Here is a 21,771-nt window from a genome sequence, read left to right as displayed (position 1 = left end):
AAGTTAAAAAATGCTTTGGAACTCTTCCATTGTTCTCGGAATTCCGCTGATATTTAACAATGCTTTAGAACTCTTCCATTGTTCTCGGAATTCCGCTGATATTTAACAATGCTTTAGAACTCTTCCATTGTTCTCGGAATTCCGCTGATGTTTAACAATGCTTTGGAGCTCTTCCATTGTTCTGGGAATTCGGCTGAAGTTTAAAAATGCTTTGGAACTCTTCCTATTTTCTGGGAGTTCTGCTAAAGTTTAAAAATGCTTTGGAACTCTTCCATTGTTCTCGGAATTCCGCTGATGTTTAACAATGCTTTAGAACTCTTCCATTGTTCTCGGAATTCCGATGATGTTTAACAATGCATTGGAACTCTTCCATTGTTCTCGGAATTCTGCTGAAGTTTAAAAATGCGTTGGAACTCTTCCATTGTTCTGGGAATTCGGCTGAAGTTTAAAAATGCTTTGGAACTCTTCCTATGTTCTGGGAGTTCTGCTGAAGTTTAAAAATGCATTGGAACTCTTACAATGTTCTCGGAATTCCGCTGATGTTTAACAATGCTTTAGAACTCTTCCATTGTTCTCGGAATTCCGATGATGTTTAACAATGCTTTGGAACTCTTTCATTGTTCTCGGAATTCCGCTGTAGTTTAAAAATGCATTAAAACTCATCCATTGTTCTCGGAATTCCGCTGAAGTTTTAGAATGCTTTGGAACTTTTCCATTGTTCTCGGAATTCCGCTGCAGTTTAAAAATGCTTTGGAACTCTTTCATTGTTCTCGGAATTCCGCTGAAGTTTAGCCATGCTTTGGAACTCTTCCATTGTTCTCGGAATTCCGCTGAAGTTTAAAAATGCTTTGGAACTCTTCCATTGTTCTCGGAATTCCGCTGTAGTTTAAAAATGCTTTGGAACTCTTTCATTGTTCTCGGAATTCCGCTGAAGTTTAGCCATGCTTTGGAACTCTTCCATTGTTCTCGGAATTCCGCTGAAGTTTAAAAATGCTTTGGAACTCTTCCATTGTTCTCGGAATTCTGCTGAAGTTTAAAAAAGATTTGGAACTATTCCATTGTTCTCAGAATACCGCTAATATTTAACAATGCTTTGGAACTCTTCCATTGTTCTTGGAATTCCGCTGATGTTTAATAATGCTTTTGGAACTCTTCCATTGTTCTCGGAATTCTGCTAATGTTTAACAATGCTTTGGAACTCATCCATTGTTCCCGGAATTCTGTTCATGTTTAATAATGCTTTTGGAACTCTTCCATTGTGCTCGGAATTCTGCTGAAGTTTAAAAATGCTTTGGAACTCTTCCATTGTTCTCGGAATTCCGCTAATGTTTATCAAACCTATGGAACTCTTTCAATGTTCTCAGAATTCCGTTGTAGTTTAAAAATGCTTTGGATCTCTTCCATTGTTCTCGGAATTCCGATAATATTTAACTATGCTTTGGAACTCTTCAATGTTAATCGGAATTCCGCTGTAGTTTAAAAATGCATTGGAACTCTTCCATTGTTCTCGGAATTCCGCTGAAGTTTTAGAATGCTTTTTAACACTTCCATTGTTCTCGGAATTCGGCTGAAGTTTAAAATCGCTTTGGAACTCTTCCATTGTTCTCGGAATTCCGCTAATGTTTAACAATGCTTTGGAACTCTTTCATTGTTCTCGGAATTCCACTGAAGTTTAGCCATGTTTTGGAACTCTTCCATTGTTCTGGGAATTCGGCTGAAGTTTAAAAATGCTTTGGAACTCTTCCTATGTTCTGGGAGTTCTGCTGAAGTTTAAAAATGCTTTGGAACTCTTCCATTGTTCTCGGAATTCCGCTGATGTTTAACAATGCTTTAGAAATTTTCCATTGTTCTCGGAATTCCGCTGAAGTTTTACAATGCTTTGGAACTCATCCATTGTTCTCGTAACACTGTTGATGTTTAATAACGCTTTTGGAACTCTTCCATTGTGCTCGGAGTTCTGCTGAAGTTTAAAAATGCTTTGGAACTCTTCCATTGTTCACGGAATTCCGCTGATGTTTATCAAACCTATGGAACTCTTTCATTGTTCTCGGAATTCTGTTGATGTTTAGTAATGCTTTTGGAGCTCTTCCATTGTTCTCGGAATTCTGCTGAAGTTTAAAAACGCTTTAGAAATCTTCTCTTGCTCTCGGAATTCTGCTGAAGTTTAAGAACGCTTTGGAAATCTTCCATAATTCTCAGAATTCTGCTGAAGTTTAAAAATGCTTTGGAACTCTTCCATTGTTCTTTAAATTCCGCTGATGTTAAACAATGCTTTGGAACTCTTCCATTGTTCTCGCAATTCCGCTGTAGTTTAAAAATGCTTTGGAACTCTTTCATTGTTCTCGGAATTCCGCTGAAGTTTAGCCATGCTTTGGAACTCTTCCATTGTTCTTTAAATTCCGCTGATGTTAAACAATGCTTTGGAACTCTTCCATTGTTCTCGGAATTCCGCTGTAGTTTAAAAATGCTTTGGAACTCTTCCTATGTTCTGGGAGTTCTGCTGAAGTTTAAAAATGCTTTGGAACTCTTCCATTGTTCTCGGAATTCCGCTGATGTTTAACAATGCTTTGGAACTCTTCCATTGTTCTCGGAATTCCGCTGTAGTTTAAAAATTCTTTGGAACTCTTTCATTGTTCTCGTAATTCTGCTGAAGTTTAGCCATTCTTTGGAACTATTCCATTGTTCTCGGAATTCCGCTGTAGTTTAAAAATGCTTTGGAACTCCTCCATTGTTCTCGGAATTCTGCTGAAGTTTAAAAATGCTTTGGAACTCTTCCATTGTTCTGGGAATTCGGCTGAAGTTTAAAAATGCTTTGGAACTCTTCCATTGTTCTCGGAATTCCGCTGATGTTTAACAATGCTTTAGAACTCTTCCATTGTTCTCGGAATTCCGCTGATGTTTAACAATGCTTTGGAACTCTTCCATTGTTCTCGGAATTCCGCTGTATTTTAAAAATGCACTGGAAATCTTCCATTGTTCTCGGAATTCCGCTGACGTTTTACAATGCTTTGGAACTCATCCATTGTTCTCGTAACACTGTTGATGTTTAATAATGCTTTTGGAACTCTTTCATTGTGCTCGGAGTTCTGCTGAAGTTTAAAAATGCTTTCGAACGCTTCCATTGTTCTGGGAATTCGGCTGAAGTTTAAAAATGCTTTGGAACTCTTCCTATGTTCTGGGAGTTCTGCTGAAGTTTAAAAATGCTTTGGAACTCTTCCATTGTTCTCGGAATTCCTCTGATGTTTAACAATGCTTTAGAACTCTTCCATTGTTCTCGGAATTCCGATGATGTTTAACAATGCATTGGAACTCTTCCATTGTTCTCGGAATTCTGCTGAAGTTTAAAAATGCGTTGGAACTCTTCCATTGTTCTGGGAATTCGGCTGAAGTTTAAAAATGCTTTGAACTCTTTCATTATTCTCAGAATTCTGCTGAAGTTTAAAAATGCTTTGGTACCCTTCCATTGTTGACAGAATTCCAATGAAGCATAAAAATGCTTTGGAACTCTTCAATTTTTCTCAGAATTACGCTAAAGTTTAAAAATGCTTTGGAACTCTTCCATTGTTCTGGGAATTCAGCTGAAGTTTAAAAATGCTTTGGAGCTCTTCCCATGTTCTGGGAGTTCTGCTGAAGTTTAAAAATGCTTTAGAACTCTTCCATTGTTCTCGGAATTCCGCTGATGTGTAACAATGCTTTGGAACTCTTCCATTGTTCTCGGAATTCCGCTGTAGTTTAAAAATGCATTGGAACTTTTCCATTGTTCTCGGAATTCCGCTGAAGTTTTACAATGCTTTGGAACTCTTCCATTGTTCTCGAAATTCCGCTGATGTTTAACAATGCTTTGGAACTCTTCCATTGTTCTCGGAATTCCGCTGAAGTTTAGCCATGCTTTGGAACTCTTCCATTGTTCTCGAAATTCCGCTGTAGTTTAAAAATGCTTTGGAACTCTTTCATTGTTCTCGGAATTCCGCTGAAGTTTAGCCATGCTTTGGAACTCTTCCATTGTTCTTGGAATTCCGCTGAAGTTTAAAAATGCTTTGGAACTCCTCCATTGTTCTCGGAATTCTGATGAAGTTTAAAAATGCTTTGGAACTCTTCCATTGTTCTGGGAATTCGGCTGAAGTTTAAAAATGCTTTGGAACTCTTCCTATGTTCTGGGAGTTCTGCTGAAGTTTAAAAATGCTTTGGAACTCTTCCATTGTTCTCGGAATTCCGCTGATGTTTAACAATGCTTTAGAACTCTTCCATTGTTCTCGGAATTCCGCTGAAGTTTTACAATGCTTTGGAACTCATCCATTGTTCTCGTAACACTGTTGATGTTTAATAATGCTTTTGGAACTCTTCCATTGTGCTCGGAGTTCTGCTGAAGTTTAAAAATGCTTTGGAACTCTTCCATTGTTCTCGGAATACCGCTGATGTTTATCAAACCTATGGAACTCTTTCATTGTTCTCGGAATTCTGTAGATGTTTAGTAATGCTTTTGGAGCTCTTCCATTGTTCTCGGAATTCTGCTGAAGTTTAAAAACGCTTTAGAAATCTTCTCTTGTTCTCGGAATTCTGCTGAAGTTTAAGAACGCTTTGGAACTCTTCCATAATTCTCAGAATTCTGCTGAAGTTTAAAAATGCTTTGGAACTCTTCCATTGTTCTTTAAATTCCGCTGATGTTTAACAATGCTTTGGAACTCTTCCATTGTTCTCGGAATTCCGCTGAAGTTTAAAAATGCTTTGGAACTCCTCCATTGTTCTCGGAATTCTGCTGAAGTTTAAAAATGCTTTGGAACTCTTCCATTGTTCTGGGAATTTGGCTGAAGTTTAAAAATGCTTTGGAACTTTTCCTATGTTCTGGGAGTTCTGCTGAAGTTTAAAAATGCTTTGGAACTCTTCCATTGTTCTCGGAATTCTGCTGATGTTTAACAATGCTTTGGAGCTCTTCCATTGTTCTGGAAAATCGGCTGAAGTTTAAAAATGCTTTGGAGATCTTCCTATGTTCTGGGAGTTCTGCTGAAGTTTAAAAATGCTTTAGAACTCTTCCATTGTTCTCGGAATTCCGCTTATGTCTAACAATGCTTTGGAACTCTTCCATTGTTCTCAAAATTCCGCTGTAGTTTAAAAATGCATTGGAACTTTTCCATTGTTCTCGGAATTCCGCTGAAGTTTTACAATGCTTTGGAACTCTTCCATTTTTCTCTGATGTCTGCTGTAGTTTAAAAATGCTTTGGAACTCTTTCATTGTTCTCGGAATTCCGCTGAAGTTTAGCCATGCTTTGGAACTCTTCCATTGTTCTTGGAATTCCGCTGAAGTTTAAAAATGCTTTGGAACTCCTCCATTGTTCTCGGAATTCTGCTGAAGTTTAAAAATGCTTTGGAACTCTTCCATTGTTCTGGGAATTCGGCTGAAGTTTAAAAATGCTTTGGAACTCTCCCTATGTTCTGGGAGTTCTGCTGAAGTTTAAAAATGCTTTGGAACTCTTCCATTGTTCTCGGAGTTCTGCTGAAGTTTAAAAATGCTTTGGAACTCTTCCATTGTTCTCGGAATTCCGCTGATGTTTATCAAACCTATGGAACTCTTTCATTGTTCTCGGAATTCTGTTGATGTTTAGTAATGCTTTTGGAGCTCTTCCATTGTTCTCGGAATTCTGCTGAAGTTTAAAAACGCTTTAGAAATCTTCTCTTGTTCTCGGAATTCTGCTGAAGTTTAAGAACGCTTTGGAACTCTTCCATAATTCTCAGAATTCTGCTGAAGCTTCAAAATGCTTTGGAACACTTCCATTGTTCTTTAAATTCCGCTCATGTTTAACAATGCTTTGGAACTCTTCCATTGTTCTCGGAATTCCGCTGTAGTTTAAAAATGCTTTGGAACTCTTTCATTGTTCTCGGTATTCCGCTGAAGTTTAAAAATGCTTTGGAACTCCTCCATTGTTCTCGGAATTCTGCTGAAGTTTAAAAATGCTTTGGAACTCTTCCATTGTTCTGGGAATTTGGCTGAAGTTTAAAAATGCTTTGGAACTCTTCCTATGTTCTGGGAGTTCTGCTGAAGTTTAAAAATGCTTTGGAACTCTTCCATTGTTCTCGGAATTCCGCTGATGTTTAACAATGCTTTGGAGCTCTTCCATTGTTCTGGGAAATCGGCTGAAATTTAAAAATGCTTTGGAGATCTTCCTATGTTCTGGGAGTTCTGCTGAAGTTTAAAAATGCTTTAGAAATCTTCCATTGTTCTCGGAATTCCGCTGATGTCTAACAATGCTTTGGAGCTCTTCCATTGTTCTCGGAATTGCGCTGTAGTTTAAAAATGCATTGGAACTTTTCCATTGTTCTCGGAATTCCGCTGAAGTTTTACAATGCTTTGGAACTCTTCCATTTTTCTCTGAAGTCTGCTGAAGTTTAAAAATGCTTTGGAACTCTTCCATTGTTCTCGGAATTCCGCTGATGTTTAACAATGCTTTGGAACTCTTCCATTGTTCTCGGAATTCCGCTGTAGTTTAAAAATGCTTTGGAACTCTTTCATTGTTCTCGGAATTCCGATGAAGTTTAGCCATGCTTTGGAACTCTTCCATTGTTCTTTAAATTCCGCTGATGTTAAACAATGCTTTGGAACTCTTCCATTGTTCTCGGAATTCCGCTGTAGTTTAAAAATGCTTTGGAACTCTTCCTATGTTCTGGGAGTTCTGCTGAAGTTTAAAAATGCTTTGGAACTCTTCCATTGTTCTCGGAATTCCGCTGATGTTTAACAATGCTTTGGAACTCTTCCATTGTTCTCGGAATTCCGCTGTAGTTTAAAAATGCTTTGGAACTCTTTCATTGTTCTCGTAATTCTGCTGAAGTTTAGCCATTCTTTGGAACTATTCCATTGTTCTCGGAATTCCGCTGTAGTTTAAAAATGCTTTGGAACTCCTCCATTGTTCTCGGAATTCTGCTGAAGTTTAAAAATGCTTTGGAACTCTTCCTATGTTCTGGGAGTTCTGCTGAAGTTTAAAAATGCTTTGGAACTCTTCCATTGTTCTCGGAATTCCGCTGATGTTTAACAATGCTTTAGAACTCTTCCATTGTTCTCGGAATTCCGCTGAAGTTTTACAATGCTTTGGAACTCATCCATTGTTCTCGTAACACTGTTGATGTTTAATAATGCTTTTGGAACTCTTCCATTGTGCTCGGAGTTCTGCTGAAGTTTAAAAATGCTTTGGAACTCTTCCATTGTTCTCGGAATACCGCTGATGTTTATCAAACCTATGGAACTCTTTCATTGTTCTCGGAATTCTGTAGATGTTTAGTAATGCTTTTGGAGCTCTTCCATTGTTCTCGGAATTCTGCTGAAGTTTAAAAACGCTTTAGAAATCTTCTCTTGTTCTCGGAATTCTGCTGAAGTTTAAGAACGCTTTGGAACTCTTCCATAATTCTCAGAATTCTGCTGAAGTTTAAAAATGCTTTGGAACTCTTCCATTGTTCTTTAAATTCCGCTGATGTTTAACAATGCTTTGGAACTCTTCCATTGTTCTCGGAATTCCGCTGAAGTTTAAAAATGCTTTGGAACTCCTCCATTGTTCTCGGAATTCTGCTGAAGTTTAAAAATGCTTTGGAACTCTTCCATTGTTCTGGGAATTTGGCTGAAGTTTAAAAATGCTTTGGAACTTTTCCTATGTTCTGGGAGTTCTGCTGAAGTTTAAAAATGCTTTGGAACTCTTCCATTGTTCTCGGAATTCTGCTGATGTTTAACAATGCTTTGGAGCTCTTCCATTGTTCTGGAAAATCGGCTGAAGTTTAAAAATGCTTTGGAGATCTTCCTATGTTCTGGGAGTTCTGCTGAAGTTTAAAAATGCTTTAGAACTCTTCCATTGTTCTCGGAATTCCGCTTATGTCTAACAATGCTTTGGAACTCTTCCATTGTTCTCAAAATTCCGCTGTAGTTTAAAAATGCATTGGAACTTTTCCATTGTTCTCGGAATTCCGCTGAAGTTTTACAATGCTTTGGAACTCTTCCATTTTTCTCTGATGTCTGCTGTAGTTTAAAAATGCTTTGGAACTCTTTCATTGTTCTCGGAATTCCGCTGAAGTTTAGCCATGCTTTGGAACTCTTCCATTGTTCTTGGAATTCCGCTGAAGTTTAAAAATGCTTTGGAACTCCTCCATTGTTCTCGGAATTCTGCTGAAGTTTAAAAATGCTTTGGAACTCTTCCATTGTTCTGGGAATTCGGCTGAAGTTTAAAAATGCTTTGGAACTCTCCCTATGTTCTGGGAGTTCTGCTGAAGTTTAAAAATGCTTTGGAACTCTTCCATTGTTCTCGGAGTTCTGCTGAAGTTTAAAAATGCTTTGGAACTCTTCCATTGTTCTCGGAATTCCGCTGATGTTTATCAAACCTATGGAACTCTTTCATTGTTCTCGGAATTCTGTTGATGTTTAGTAATGCTTTTGGAGCTCTTCCATTGTTCTCGGAATTCTGCTGAAGTTTAAAAACGCTTTAGAAATCTTCTCTTGTTCTCGGAATTCTGCTGAAGTTTAAGAACGCTTTGGAACTCTTCCATAATTCTCAGAATTCTGCTGAAGCTTCAAAATGCTTTGGAACACTTCCATTGTTCTTTAAATTCCGCTCATGTTTAACAATGCTTTGGAACTCTTCCATTGTTCTCGGAATTCCGCTGTAGTTTAAAAATGCTTTGGAACTCTTTCATTGTTCTCGGTATTCCGCTGAAGTTTAAAAATGCTTTGGAACTCCTCCATTGTTCTCGGAATTCTGCTGAAGTTTAAAAATGCTTTGGAACTCTTCCATTGTTCTGGGAATTTGGCTGAAGTTTAAAAATGCTTTGGAACTCTTCCTATGTTCTGGGAGTTCTGCTGAAGTTTAAAAATGCTTTGGAACTCTTCCATTGTTCTCGGAATTCCGCTGATGTTTAACAATGCTTTGGAGCTCTTCCATTGTTCTGGGAAATCGGCTGAAATTTAAAAATGCTTTGGAGATCTTCCTATGTTCTGGGAGTTCTGCTGAAGTTTAAAAATGCTTTAGAAATCTTCCATTGTTCTCGGAATTCCGCTGATGTCTAACAATGCTTTGGAGCTCTTCCATTGTTCTCGGAATTGCGCTGTAGTTTAAAAATGCATTGGAACTTTTCCATTGTTCTCGGAATTCCGCTGAAGTTTTACAATGCTTTGGAACTCTTCCATTTTTCTCTGAAGTCTGCTGAAGTTTAAAAATGCTTTGGAACTCTTCCATTGTTCTCGGAATTCCGCTGATGTTTAACAATGCTTTGGAACTCTTCCATTGTTCTCGGAATTCCGCTGTAGTTTAAAAATGCTTTGGAACTCTTTCATTGTTCTCGGAATTCCGATGAAGTTTAGCCATGCTTTGGAACTCTTCCATTGTTCTTTAAATTCCGCTGATGTTAAACAATGCTTTGGAACTCTTCCATTGTTCTCGGAATTCCGCTGTAGTTTAAAAATGCTTTGGAACTCTTCCTATGTTCTGGGAGTTCTGCTGAAGTTTAAAAATGCTTTGGAACTCTTCCATTGTTCTCGGAATTCCGCTGATGTTTAACAATGCTTTGGAACTCTTCCATTGTTCTCGGAATTCCGCTGTAGTTTAAAAATGCTTTGGAACTCTTTCATTGTTCTCGTAATTCTGCTGAAGTTTAGCCATTCTTTGGAACTATTCCATTGTTCTCGGAATTCCGCTGTAGTTTAAAAATGCTTTGGAACTCCTCCATTGTTCTCGGAATTCTGCTGAAGTTTAAAAATGCTTTGGAACTCTTCCATTGTTCTGGGAATTCGGCTGAAGTTTAAAAATGCTTTGGAACTCTTCCATTGTTCTCGGAATTCCGCTGATGTTTAACAATGCTTTAGAACTCTTCCATTGTTCTCGGAATTCCGCTGATGTTTAACAATGCTTTGGAACTCTTCCATTGTTCTCGGAATTCCGCTGTAGTTTAAAAATGCACTGGAACTCTTCCATTGTTCTCGGAATTCCGCTGACGTTTTACGATGCTTTGGAACTCATCCATTGTTCTCGTAACACTGTTGATGTTTAATAATGCTTTTGGAACTCTTTCATTGTGCTCGGAGTTCTGCTGAAGTTTAAAAATGCTTTCGAACGCTTCCATTGTTCTGGGAATTCGGCTGAAGTTTAAAAATGCTTTGGAACTCTTCCTATGTTCTGGGAGTTCTGCTGAAGTTTAAAAATGCTTTGGAACTCTTCCATTGTTCTCGGAATTCCTCTGATGTTTAACAATGCTTTAGAACTCTTCCATTGTTCTCGGAATTCCGATGATGTTTAACAATGCATTGTAACTCTTCCATTGTTCTCGGAATTCTGCTGAAGTTTAAAAATGCGTTGGAACTCTTCCATTGTTCTGGGAATTTGGCTGAAGTTTAAAAATGCTTTGGAACTCTTCCTATGTTCTGGGAGTTCTGCTGAAGTTTAAAAATACATTGGAACTTTTCCATTGTTCTCGGAATTCCGCTGAAGTTTTACAATGCTTTGGAACTCTTCCATTTTTCTCTGAAGTCTGCTGAAGTTTAAAAATGCTTTGGAACTCTTCCATTGTTCTCGGAATTCCGCTGATGTTTAACAATGCTTTGGAACTCTTCCATTGTTCTCGTAACACTGTTGATGTTTAATAATGCTTTTGGAACTCTTCCATTGTGCTCGGAGTTCTGCTGAAGTTTAAAAATGCTTTGGAACTCTTCCATTGTTCTCGGAATTCCGCTGTAGTTTAAAAATGCTTTGGAACTCTTTCATTGTTCTCGGAATTCCGCTGAAGTTTAGCCATGCTTTGGAACTCTTCCATTGTTCTCGAAATTCCGCTGAAGTTTAAAAATGGTTTGGAACTCCTCCATTGTTCTCGGAATTCTGTTGAAGTTTAAAAATGCTTTGGAACTCTTCCATTGTTTTGGGAATTCGGTTGAAGTTTAAAAATGCTATGGAACTCTTCCTATGTTCTGGGAGTTCTGCTGAAGTTTAAAAATGCTTTAGAACTCTTCCATTGTTCTCAGAATTCCGCTGATGTGTAACAATGCTTTGGAACTCTTCCATTGTTCTCGGAATTCCGCTGTAGTTTAAAAATGCATTGGAACTTTTCCATTGTTCTCGGAATTCCGCTGAAGTTTTACAATGCTTTGGAACTCTTCCATTTTTATCTTAATTCTGCTGAAGTTTAAAAATGCTTTAGAACTCTTCCATTGTTCTCAAAATTCCGCTGATGTTTAACAATGCTTTGGAACTCTTCCATTGTTCTCGGAATTCCGCTGTAGTTTAAAAATGCTTTGGAACTCTTTCATTGTTCTCGGAATTCCGCTGAAGTTTAGCCATGCTTTGGAACTCTTCCATTGTTCTTGGAATTCCGCTGAAGTTTAAAAATGCTTTGGAACTCCTCCATTGTTCTCGGAATTCTGCTGAAGTTTAAAAATGCTTTGGATCTCTTCCATTGTTCTGGGAATTCGGCTGAAGTTTAAAAATGCTTTGGAACTCTTCCTATGTTCTGGGAGTTCTGCTGAAGTTTAAAAATGCTTTGGAACTCTTCCATTGTTCTCGGAATTCCGCTGATGTTTAACAATGCTTTAGAAATTTTCCATTGTTCTCGGAATTCCGCTGAAGTTTTACAATGCTTTGGAACTCATCCATTGTTCTCGTAACACTGTTGATGTTTAATAACGCTTTTGGAACTCTTCCATTGTGCTCGGAGTTCTGCTGAAGTTTAAAAATGCTTTGGAACTCTTCCATTGTTCACGGAATTCCGCTGATGTTTATCAAACCTATGGAACTCTTTCATTGTTCTCGGAATTCTGTTGATGTTTAGTAATGCTTTTGGAGCTCTTCCATTGTTCTCGGAATTCTGCTGAAGTTTAAAAACGCTTTAGAAATCTTCTCTTGCTCTCGGAATTCTGCTGAAGTTTAAGAACGCTTTGGAAATCTTCCATAATTCTCAGAATTCTGCTGAAGTTTAAAAATGCTTTGGAACTCTTCCATTGTTCTTTAAATTCCGCTGATGTTAAACAATGCTTTGGAACTCTTCCATTGTTCTCGCAATTCCGCTGTAGTTTAAAAATGCTTTGGAACTCTTTCATTGTTCTCGGAATTCCGCTGAAGTTTAGCCATGCTTTGGAACTCTTCCATTGTTCTTTAAATTCCGCTGATGTTAAACAATGCTTTGGAACTCTTCCATTGTTCTCGGAATTCCGATGTAGTTTAAAAATGCTTTGGAACTCTTCCTATGTTCTGGGAGTTCTGCTGAAGTTTAAAAATGCTTTGGAACTCTTCCATTGTTCTCGGAATTCCGCTGATGTTTAACAATGCTTTGGAACTCTTCCATTGTTCTCGGAATTCCGCTGTAGTTTAAAAATGCTTTGGAACTCTTTCATTGTTCTCGTAATTCTGCTGAAGTTTAGCCATTCTTTGGAACTATTCCATTGTTCTCGGAATTCCGCTGTAGTTTAAAAATGCTTTGGAACTCCTCCATTGTTCTCGGAATTCTGCTGAAGTTTAAAAATGCTTTGGAACTCTTCCATTGTTCTGGGAATTCGGCTGAAGTTTAAAAATGCTTTGGAACTCTTCCATTGTTCTCGGAATTCCGCTGATGTTTAACAATGCTTTAGAACTCTTCCATTGTTCTCGGAATTCCGCTGATGTTTAACAATGCTTTGGAACTCTTCCATTGTGCTCGGAATTCCGCTGTAGTTTAAAAATGCACTGGAACTCTTACATTGTTCTCGGAATTCCGCTGACGTTTTACAATGCTTTGGAACTCATCCATTGTTCTCGTAACACTGTTGATGTTTAATAATGCTTTTGGAACTCTTTCATTGTGCTCGGAGTTCTGCTGAAGTTTAAAAATGCTTTCGAACGCTTCCATTGTTCTGGGAATTCGGCTGAAGTTTAAAAATGCTTTGGAACTCTTCCTATGTTCTGGGAGTTCTGCTGAAGTTTAAAAATGCTTTGGAACTCTTCCATTGTTCTCGGAATTCCTCTGATGTTTAACAATGCTTTAGAACTCTTCCATTGTTCTCGGAATTCCGATGATGTTTAACAATGCATTGGAACTCTTCCATTGTTCTCGGAATTCTGCTGAAGTTTAAAAATGCGTTGGAACTCTTCCATTGTTCTGGCAATTCGGCTGAAGTTTAAAAATGCTTTGGAACTCTTCCTATGTTCTGGGAGTTCTGCTGAAGTTTAAAAATACATTGGAACTCTTACATTGTTCTCGGAATTCCGCTGATGTTTAATAATGCTTTAGAACTCTTCCATTGTTCTCGGAATTCCGATGATGTTTAACTATGCTTTGGAACTCTTTCATTGTTCTCGGAATTCCGCTGTAGTTTAAAAATGCATTAAAACTCATCCATTGTTCTCGGAATTCCGCTGAAGTTGTAGAATGCTTTGGAACTCTTCCATTTTTCTCGGAATTCCGCTGCAGTTTAAAAATGCTTTGGAACTCTTCCATTGTTCTCGGAATTCTGCTAATGTTTAAAAATGCTTTGGAACTCATCCATTGTTCCCGGAATTCTGTTCATGTTTAGTAATGCTTTTGGAACTCTTCCATTGTGCTCGGAATTCTGCTGAAGTTTAAAAATGCTTTGGAACTCTTCCATTGTTCTCGGAATTCCGCTAATGTTTATCAAACCTATGGAACTCTTTCAATGTTCTCAGAATTCCGTTGTAGTTTAAAAATGCTTTGGATCTCTTCCATTGTTCACGGAATTCCGATAATATTTAACTATGCTTTGGAACTCTTCAATGTTAATCGGAATTCCGCTGTAGTTTAAAAATGCATTGGAACTCTTCCATTGTTCTCGGAATTCCGCTGAAGTTTTAGAATGCTTTTTAACACTTCCATTTTTCTCGGAATTCGGCTGAAGTTTAAAATCGCTTTGGAACTCTTCCATTGTTCTCGGAATTCCGCTAATGTTTAACAATGCTTTGGAACTCTTTCATTGTTCTCGGAATTCCACTGAAGTTTAGCCATGTTTTGGAACTCTTCCATTGTTCTGGGAATTCGGCTGAAGTTTAAAAATGCTTTGGAACTCTTCCTATGTTCTGGGAGTTCTGCTAAAGTTAAAAAATGCTTTGGAACTCTTCCATTGTTCTCGGAATTCCGCTGATATTTAACAATGCTTTAGAACTCTTCCATTGTTCTCGGAATTCCGCTGATATTTAACAATGCTTTAGAACTCTTCCATTGTTCTCGGAATTCCGCTGATGTTTAACAATGCTTTGGAGCTCTTCCATTGTTCTGGGAATTCGGCTGAAGTTTAAAAATGCTTTGGAACTCTTCCTATTTTCTGGGAGTTCTGCTAAAGTTTAAAAATGCTTTGGAACTCTTCCATTGTTCTCGGAATTCCGCTGATGTTTAACAATGCTTTAGAACTCTTCCATTGTTCTCGGAATTCCGATGATGTTTAACAATGCATTGGAACTCTTCCATTGTTCTCGGAATTCTGCTGAAGTTTAAAAATGCGTTGGAACTCTTCCATTGTTCTGGGAATTCGGCTGAAGTTTAAAAATGCTTTGGAACTCTTCCTATGTTCTGGGAGTTCTGCTGAAGTTTAAAAATGCATTGGAACTCTTACAATGTTCTCGGAATTCCGCTGATGTTTAACAATGCTTTAGAACTCTTCCATTGTTCTCGGAATTCCGATGATGTTTAACAATGCTTTGGAACTCTTTCATTGTTCTCGGAATTCCGCTGTAGTTTAAAAATGCATTAAAACTCATCCATTGTTCTCGGAATTCCGCTGAAGTTTTAGAATGCTTTGGAACTTTTCCATTGTTCTCGGAATTCCGCTGCAGTTTAAAAATGCTTTGGAACTCTTTCATTGTTCTCGGAATTCCGCTGAAGTTTAGCCATGCTTTGGAACTCTTCCATTGTTCTCGGAATTCCGCTGAAGTTTAAAAATGCTTTGGAACTCTTCCATTGTTCTCGGAATTCTGCTGTAGTTTAAAAATGCTTTGGAACTCTTTCATTGTTCTCGGAATTCCGCTGAAGTTTAGCCATGCTTTGGAACTCTTCCATTGTTCTCGGAATTCCGCTGAAGTTTAAAAATGCTTTGGAACTCTTCCATTGTTCTCGGAATTCTGCTGAAGTTTAAAAAAGATTTGGAACTATTCCATTGTTCTCAGAATACCGCTAATATTTAACAATGCTTTGGAACTCTTCCATTGTTCTTGGAATTCCGCTGATGTTTAATAATGCTTTTGGAACTCTTCCATTGTTCTCGGAATTCTGCTAATGTTTAACAATGCTTTGGAACTCATCCATTGTTCCCGGAATTCTGTTCATGTTTAATAATGCTTTTGGAACTCTTCCATTGTGCTCGGAATTCTGCTGAAGTTTAAAAATGCTTTGGAACTCTTCCATTGTTCTCGGAATTCCGCTAATGTTTATCAAACCTATGGAACTCTTTCAATGTTCTCAGAATTCCGTTGTAGTTTAAAAATGCTTTGGATCTCTTCCATTGTTCTCGGAATTCCGATAATATTTAACTATGCTTTGGAACTCTTCAATGTTAATCGGAATTCCGCTGTAGTTTAAAAATGCATTGGAACTCTTCCATTGTTCTCGGAATTCCGCTGAAGTTTTAGAATGCTTTTTAACACTTCCATTGTTCTCGGAATTCGGCTGAAGTTTAAAATCGCTTTGGAACTCTTCCATTGTTCTCGGAATTCCGCTAATGTTTAACAATGCTTTGGAACTCTTTCATTGTTCTCGGAATTCCACTGAAGTTTAGCCATGTTTTGGAACTCTTCCATTGTTCTGGGAATTCGGCTGAAGTTTAAAAATGCTTTGGAACTCTTCCTATGTTCTGGGAGTTCTGCTGAAGTTTAAAAATGCTTTGGAACTCTTCCATTGTTCTCGGAATTCCGCTGATGTTTAACAATGCTTTAGAAATTTTCCATTGTTCTCGGAATTCCGCTGAAGTTTTACAATGCTTTGGAACTCATCCATTGTTCTCGTAACACTGTTGATGTTTAATAACGCTTTTGGAACTCTTCCATTGTGCTCGGAGTTCTGCTGAAGTTTAAAAATGCTTTGGAACTCTTCCATTGTTCACGGAATTCCGCTGATGTTTATCAAACCTATGGAACTCTTTCATTGTTCTCGGAATTCTGTTGATGTTTAGTAATGCTTTTGGAGCTCTTCCATTGTTCTCGGAATTCTGCTGAAGTTTAAAAACGCTTTAGAAATCTTCTCTTGCTCTCGGAATTCTGCTGAAGTTTAAGAACGCTTTGGAAATCTTCCATAATTCTCAGAATTCTGCTGAAGTTTAAAAATGCTTTGGAACTCTTCCATTGTTCTTTAAATTCCGCTGATGTTAAACAATGCTTTGGAACTCTTCCATTGTTCTCGCAATTCCGCTGTAGTTTAAAAATGCTTTGGAACTCTTTCATTGTTCTCGGAATTCCGCTGAAGTTTAGCCATGCTTTGGAACTCTTCCATTGTTCTTTAAATTCCGCTGATGTTAAACAATGCTTTGGAACTCTTCCATTGTTCTCGGAATTCCGCTGTAGTTTAAAAATGCTTTGGAACTCTTCCTATGTTCTGGGAGTTCTGCTGAAGTTTAAAAATGCTTTGGAACTCTTCCATTGTTCTCGGAATTCCGCTGATGTTTAACAATGCTTTGGAACTCTTCCATTGTTCTCGGAATTCCGCTGTAGTTTAAAAATTCTTTGGAACTCTTTCATTGTTCTCGTAATTCTGCTGAAGTTTAGCCATTCTTTGGAACTATTCCATTGTTCTCGGAATTCCGCTGTAGTTTAAAAATGCTTTGGAACTCCTCCATTGTTCTCGGAATTCTGCTGAAGTTTAAAAATGCTTTGGAACTCTTCCATTGTTCTGGGAATTCGGCTGAAGTTTAAAAATGCTTTGGAACTCTTCCATTGTTCTCGGAATTCCGCTGATGTTTAACAATGCTTTAGAACTCTTCCATTGTTCTCGGAATTCCGCTGATGTTTAACAATGCTTTGGAACTCTTCCATTGTTCTCGGAATTCCGCTGTAGTTTAAAAATGCACTGGAACTCTTCCATTGTTCTCGGAATTCCGCTGACGTTTTACAATGCTTTGGAACTCATCCATTGTTCTCGTAACACTGTTGATGTTTAATAATGCTTTTGGAACTCTTTCATTGTGCTCGGAGTTCTGCTGAAGTTTAAAAATGCTTTCGAACGCTTCCATTGTTCTGGGAATTCGGCTGAAGTTTAAAAATGCTTTGGAACTCTTCCTATGTTCTGGGAGTTCTGCTGAAGTTTAAAAATGCTTTGGAACTCTTCCATTGTTCTCGGAATTCCTCTGATGTTTAACAATGCTTTAGAACTCTTCCATTGTTCTCGGAATTCCGATGATGTTTAACAATGCATTGGAACTCTTCCATTGTTCTCGGAATTCTGCTGAAGTTTAAAAATGCGTTGGAACTCTTCCATTGTTCTGGGAATTCGGCTGAAGTTTAAAAATGCTTTGAACTCTTTCATTATTCTCAGAATTCTGCTGAAGTTTAAAAATGCTTTGGTACCCTTCCATTGTTGACAGAATTCCAATGAAGCATAAAAATGCTTTGGAACTCTTCAATTTTTCTCAGAATTACGCTAAAGTTTAAAAATGCTTTGGAACTCTTCCATTGTTCTGGGAATTCAGCTGAAGTTTAAAAATGCTTTGGAGCTCTTCCCATGTTCTGGGAGTTCTGCTGAAGTTTAAAAATGCTTTAGAACTCTTCCATTGTTCTCGGAATTCCGCTGATGTGTAACAATGCTTTGGAACTCTTCCATTGTTCTCGGAATTCCGCTGTAGTTTAAAAATGCATTGGAACTTTTCCATTGTTCTCGGAATTCCGCTGAAGTTTTACAATGCTTTGGAACTCTTCCATTGTTCTCGAAATTCCGCTGATGTTTAACAATGCTTTGGAACTCTTCCATTGTTCTCGGAATTCCGCTGTAGTTTAAAAATGCTTTGGAACTCTTTCATTGTTCTCGGAATTCCGCTGAAGTTTAGCCATGCTTTGGAACTCTTCCATTGTTCTTGGAATTCCGCTGAAGTTTAAAAATGCTTTGGAACTCCTCCATTGTTCTCGGAATTCTGATGAAGTTTAAAAATGCTTTGGAACTCTTCCATTGTTCTGGGAATTCGGCTGAAGTTTAAAAATGCTTTGGAACTCTTCCTATGTTCTGGGAGTTCTGCTGAAGTTTAAAAATGCTTTGGAACTCTTCCATTGTTCTCGGAATTCCGCTGATGTTTAACAATGCTTTAGAACTCTTCCATTGTTCTCGGAATTCCGCTGAAGTTTTACAATGCTTTGGAACTCATCCATTGTTCTCGTAACACTGTTGATGTTTAATAATGCTTTTGGAACTCTTCCATTGTGCTCGGAGTTCTGCTGAAGTTTAAAAATGCTTTGGAACTCTTCCATTGTTCTCGGAATACCGCTGATGTTTATCAAACCTATGGAACTCTTTCATTGTTCTCGGAATTCTGTAGATGTTTAGTAATGCTTTTGGAGCTCTTCCATTGTTCTCGGAATTCTGCTGAAGTTTAAAAACGCTTTAGAAATCTTCTCTTGTTCTCGGAATTCTGCTGAAGTTTAAGAACGCTTTGGAACTCTTCCATAATTCTCAGAATTCTGCTGAAGTTTAAAAATGCTTTGGAACTCTTCCATTGTTCTTTAAATTCCGCTGATGTTTAACAATGCTTTGGAACTCTTCCATTGTTCTCGGAATTCCGCTGAAGTTTAAAAATGCTTTGGAACTCCTCCATTGTTCTCGGAATTCTGCTGAAGTTTAAAAATGCTTTGGAACTCTTCCATTGTTCTGGGAATTTGGCTGAAGTTTAAAAATGCTTTGGAACTTTTCCTATGTTCTGGGAGTTCTGCTGAAGTTTAAAAATGCTTTGGAACTCTTCCATTGTTCTCGGAATTCTGCTGATGTTTAACAATGCTTTGGAGCTCTTCCATTGTTCTGGAAAATCGGCTGAAGTTTAAAAATGCTTTGGAGATCTTCCTATGTTCTGGGAGTTCTGCTGAAGTTTAAAAATGCTTTAGAACTCTTCCATTGTTCTCGGAATTCCGCTTATGTCTAACAATGCTTTGGAACTCTTCCATTGTTCTCAAAATTCCGCTGTAGTTTAAAAATGCATTGGAACTTTTCCATTGTTCTCGGAATTCCGCTGAAGTTTTACAATGCTTTGGAACTCTTCCATTTTTCTCTGATGTCTGCTGTAGTTTAAAAATGCTTTGGAACTCTTTCATTGTTCTCGGAATTCCGCTGAAGTTTAGCCATGCTTTGGAACTCTTCCATTGTTCTTGGAATTCCGCTGAAGTTTAAAAATGCTTTGGAACTCCTCCATTGTTCTCGGAATTCTGCTGAAGTTTAAAAATGCTTTGGAACTCTTCCATTGTTCTGGGAATTCGGCTGAAGTTTAAAAATGCTTTGGAACTCTTCCTATGTTCTGGGAGTTCTGCTGAAGTTTAAAAATGCTTTGGAACTCTTCCATTGTTCTCGGAGTTCTGCTGAAGTTTAAAAATGCTTTGGAACTCTTCCATTGTTCTCGGAATTCCGCTGATGTTTATCAAACCTATGGAACTCTTTCATTGTTCTCGGAATTCTGTTGATGTTTAGTAATGCTTTTGGAGCTCTTCCATTGTTCTCGGAATTCTGCTGAAGTTTAAAAACGCTTTAGAAATCTTCTCTTGTTCTCGGAATTCTGCTGAAGTTTAAGAACGCTTTGGAACTCTTCCATAATTCTCAGAATTCTGCTGAAGCTTCAAAATGCTTTGGAACACTTCCATTGTTCTTTAAATTCCGCTCATGTTTAACAATGCTTTGGAACTCTTCCATTGTTCTCGGAATTCCGCTGTAGTTTAAAAATGCTTTGGAACTCTTTCATTGTTCTCGGTATTCCGCTGAAGTTTAAAAATGCTTTGGAACTCCTCCATTGTTCTCGGAATTCTGCTGAAGTTTAAAAATGCTTTGGAACTCTTCCATTGTTCTGGGAATTTGGCTGAAGTTTAAAAATGCTTTGGAACTCTTCCTATGTTCTGGGAGTTCTGCTGAAGTTTAAAAATGCTTTGGAACTCTTCCATTGTTCTCGGAATTCCGCTGATGTTTAACAATGCTTTGGAGCTCTTCCATTGTTCTGGGAAATCGGCTGAAATTTAAAAATGCTTTGGAGATCTTCCTATGTTCTGGGAGTTCTGCTGAAGTTTAAAAATGCTTTAGAAATCTTCCATTGTTCTCGGAATTCCGCTGATGTCTAACAATGCTTTGGAGCTCTTCCATTGTTCTCGGAATTGCGCTGTAGTTTCAAAATGCATTGGAACTTTTCCATTGTTCTCGGAATTCCGCTGAAGTTTTACAATGCTTTGGAACTCTTCCATTTTTCTCTGAAGTCTGCTGAAGTTTAAAAATGCTTTGGAACTCTTCCATTGTTCTCGGAATTCCGCTGATGTTTAACAATGCTTTGGAACTCTTCCATTGTTCTCGGAATTCCGCTGTAGTTTAAAAATGCTTTGGAACTCTTTCATTGTTCTCGGAATTCCGCTGAAGTTTAGCCATGCTTTGGAACTCCTCCATTGTTCTCGGAATTCTGCTGAAGTTTAAAAATGCTTTGGAACTCTTCCATTGTTCTGGGAATTCGGCTGAAGTTTAAAAATGCTTTGGAACTATTCCAATGTTCTGGGAGTTCTGCTGAAGTTTAAAAATGCTTTGGAACTCTTCCATTGTTCTCGGAATTCCGCTGATGTTTAACAATGCTTTAGAACTCTTCCATTGTTCTCGGAATTCTGCTGATGTTTAACAATGTTTGGAACTCTTCCATTGTTCTCGGAATTCCGCTGTAGTTTAAAAATGCACTGGAACTCTTCCATTGTTCTCAGAATTCCGCTGAAGTTTTACAATGCTTTGGAACTCATCCATTGTTCTCGAAACACTGTTGATGTTTAATAATGCTTTTGGACCTCTTCCATTGTGCTCGGAGTTCTGCTGAAGTTTAAAAATGCTTTCGAACGCTTCCATTGTTCTGGGAATTCGGATGAAGTTTAAAAATGCTTTGGAACTCTTCCTATGTTCTGGGAGTTCTGCTGAAGTTTAAAAATGCTTTGGAACTCTTCCATTGTTCTCGGAATTCCGCTGATGTTTAACAATGCTTTAGAACTCTTCCATTGTTCTCGGAATTCCGCTGAAGTTTTAGAATGCTTTGGAACTCTTCCATTGTTCTCGGAATTCCGCTGTAGTCTAAAAATGCTTTGGAACTCTTTCATTGTTCTCGGAATTCCGCTGAAGTTTAGCCATGCTTTGGAACTCTTCCATTGTTCTCGGAATTCCGCTGATGTTTAATAATGCTTTTGGAACTCTTCCATTGTTATCGGAATTCTGCTAATGTATAACAATGCTTTGGAACTCATCCATTGTTCCCGGAATTCTGTTTATGTTTAATAATACTTTTCGAACTCTTCCATTGTGCTCGGAATTCTGCTGAAGTTTAAAAATGCTTTGGAACTCTTCCTATGTTCTGGGAGTTCTGCTGAAGTTTAAAAATGCTTTGGAACTCTTCCATTGTTCTCGGAATTCCGCTGATGTTTAACAATGCTTTGGAGCTCTTCCATTGTTCTGGGAATTCGGCTGAAGTTTAAAAATGCTTTGGAGATCTTCCTATGTTCTGGGAGTTCTGCTGAAGTTTAAAAATGCTTTGGAACTCTTCCATTGTTCTCGGTATTCCACTGTAGTTTAAAAATGCATTGGAACTCTTACATTGTTCTCGGAATTCCACTGAAGTTTTACAATGCTTTGGAACTCTTCCATTTTTCTCGG

The sequence above is a fragment of the Phyllobates terribilis genome, unplaced genomic scaffold, assembly GCF_046119375.1.
Source record: "Phyllobates terribilis strain yellow unplaced genomic scaffold, ASM4611937v1 Scaffold_1__5_contigs__length_1240528914, whole genome shotgun sequence".
NCBI lineage: Eukaryota > Metazoa > Chordata > Amphibia > Anura > Dendrobatidae > Phyllobates > Phyllobates terribilis.
This window is presented reverse-complemented; position numbering follows the sequence as displayed.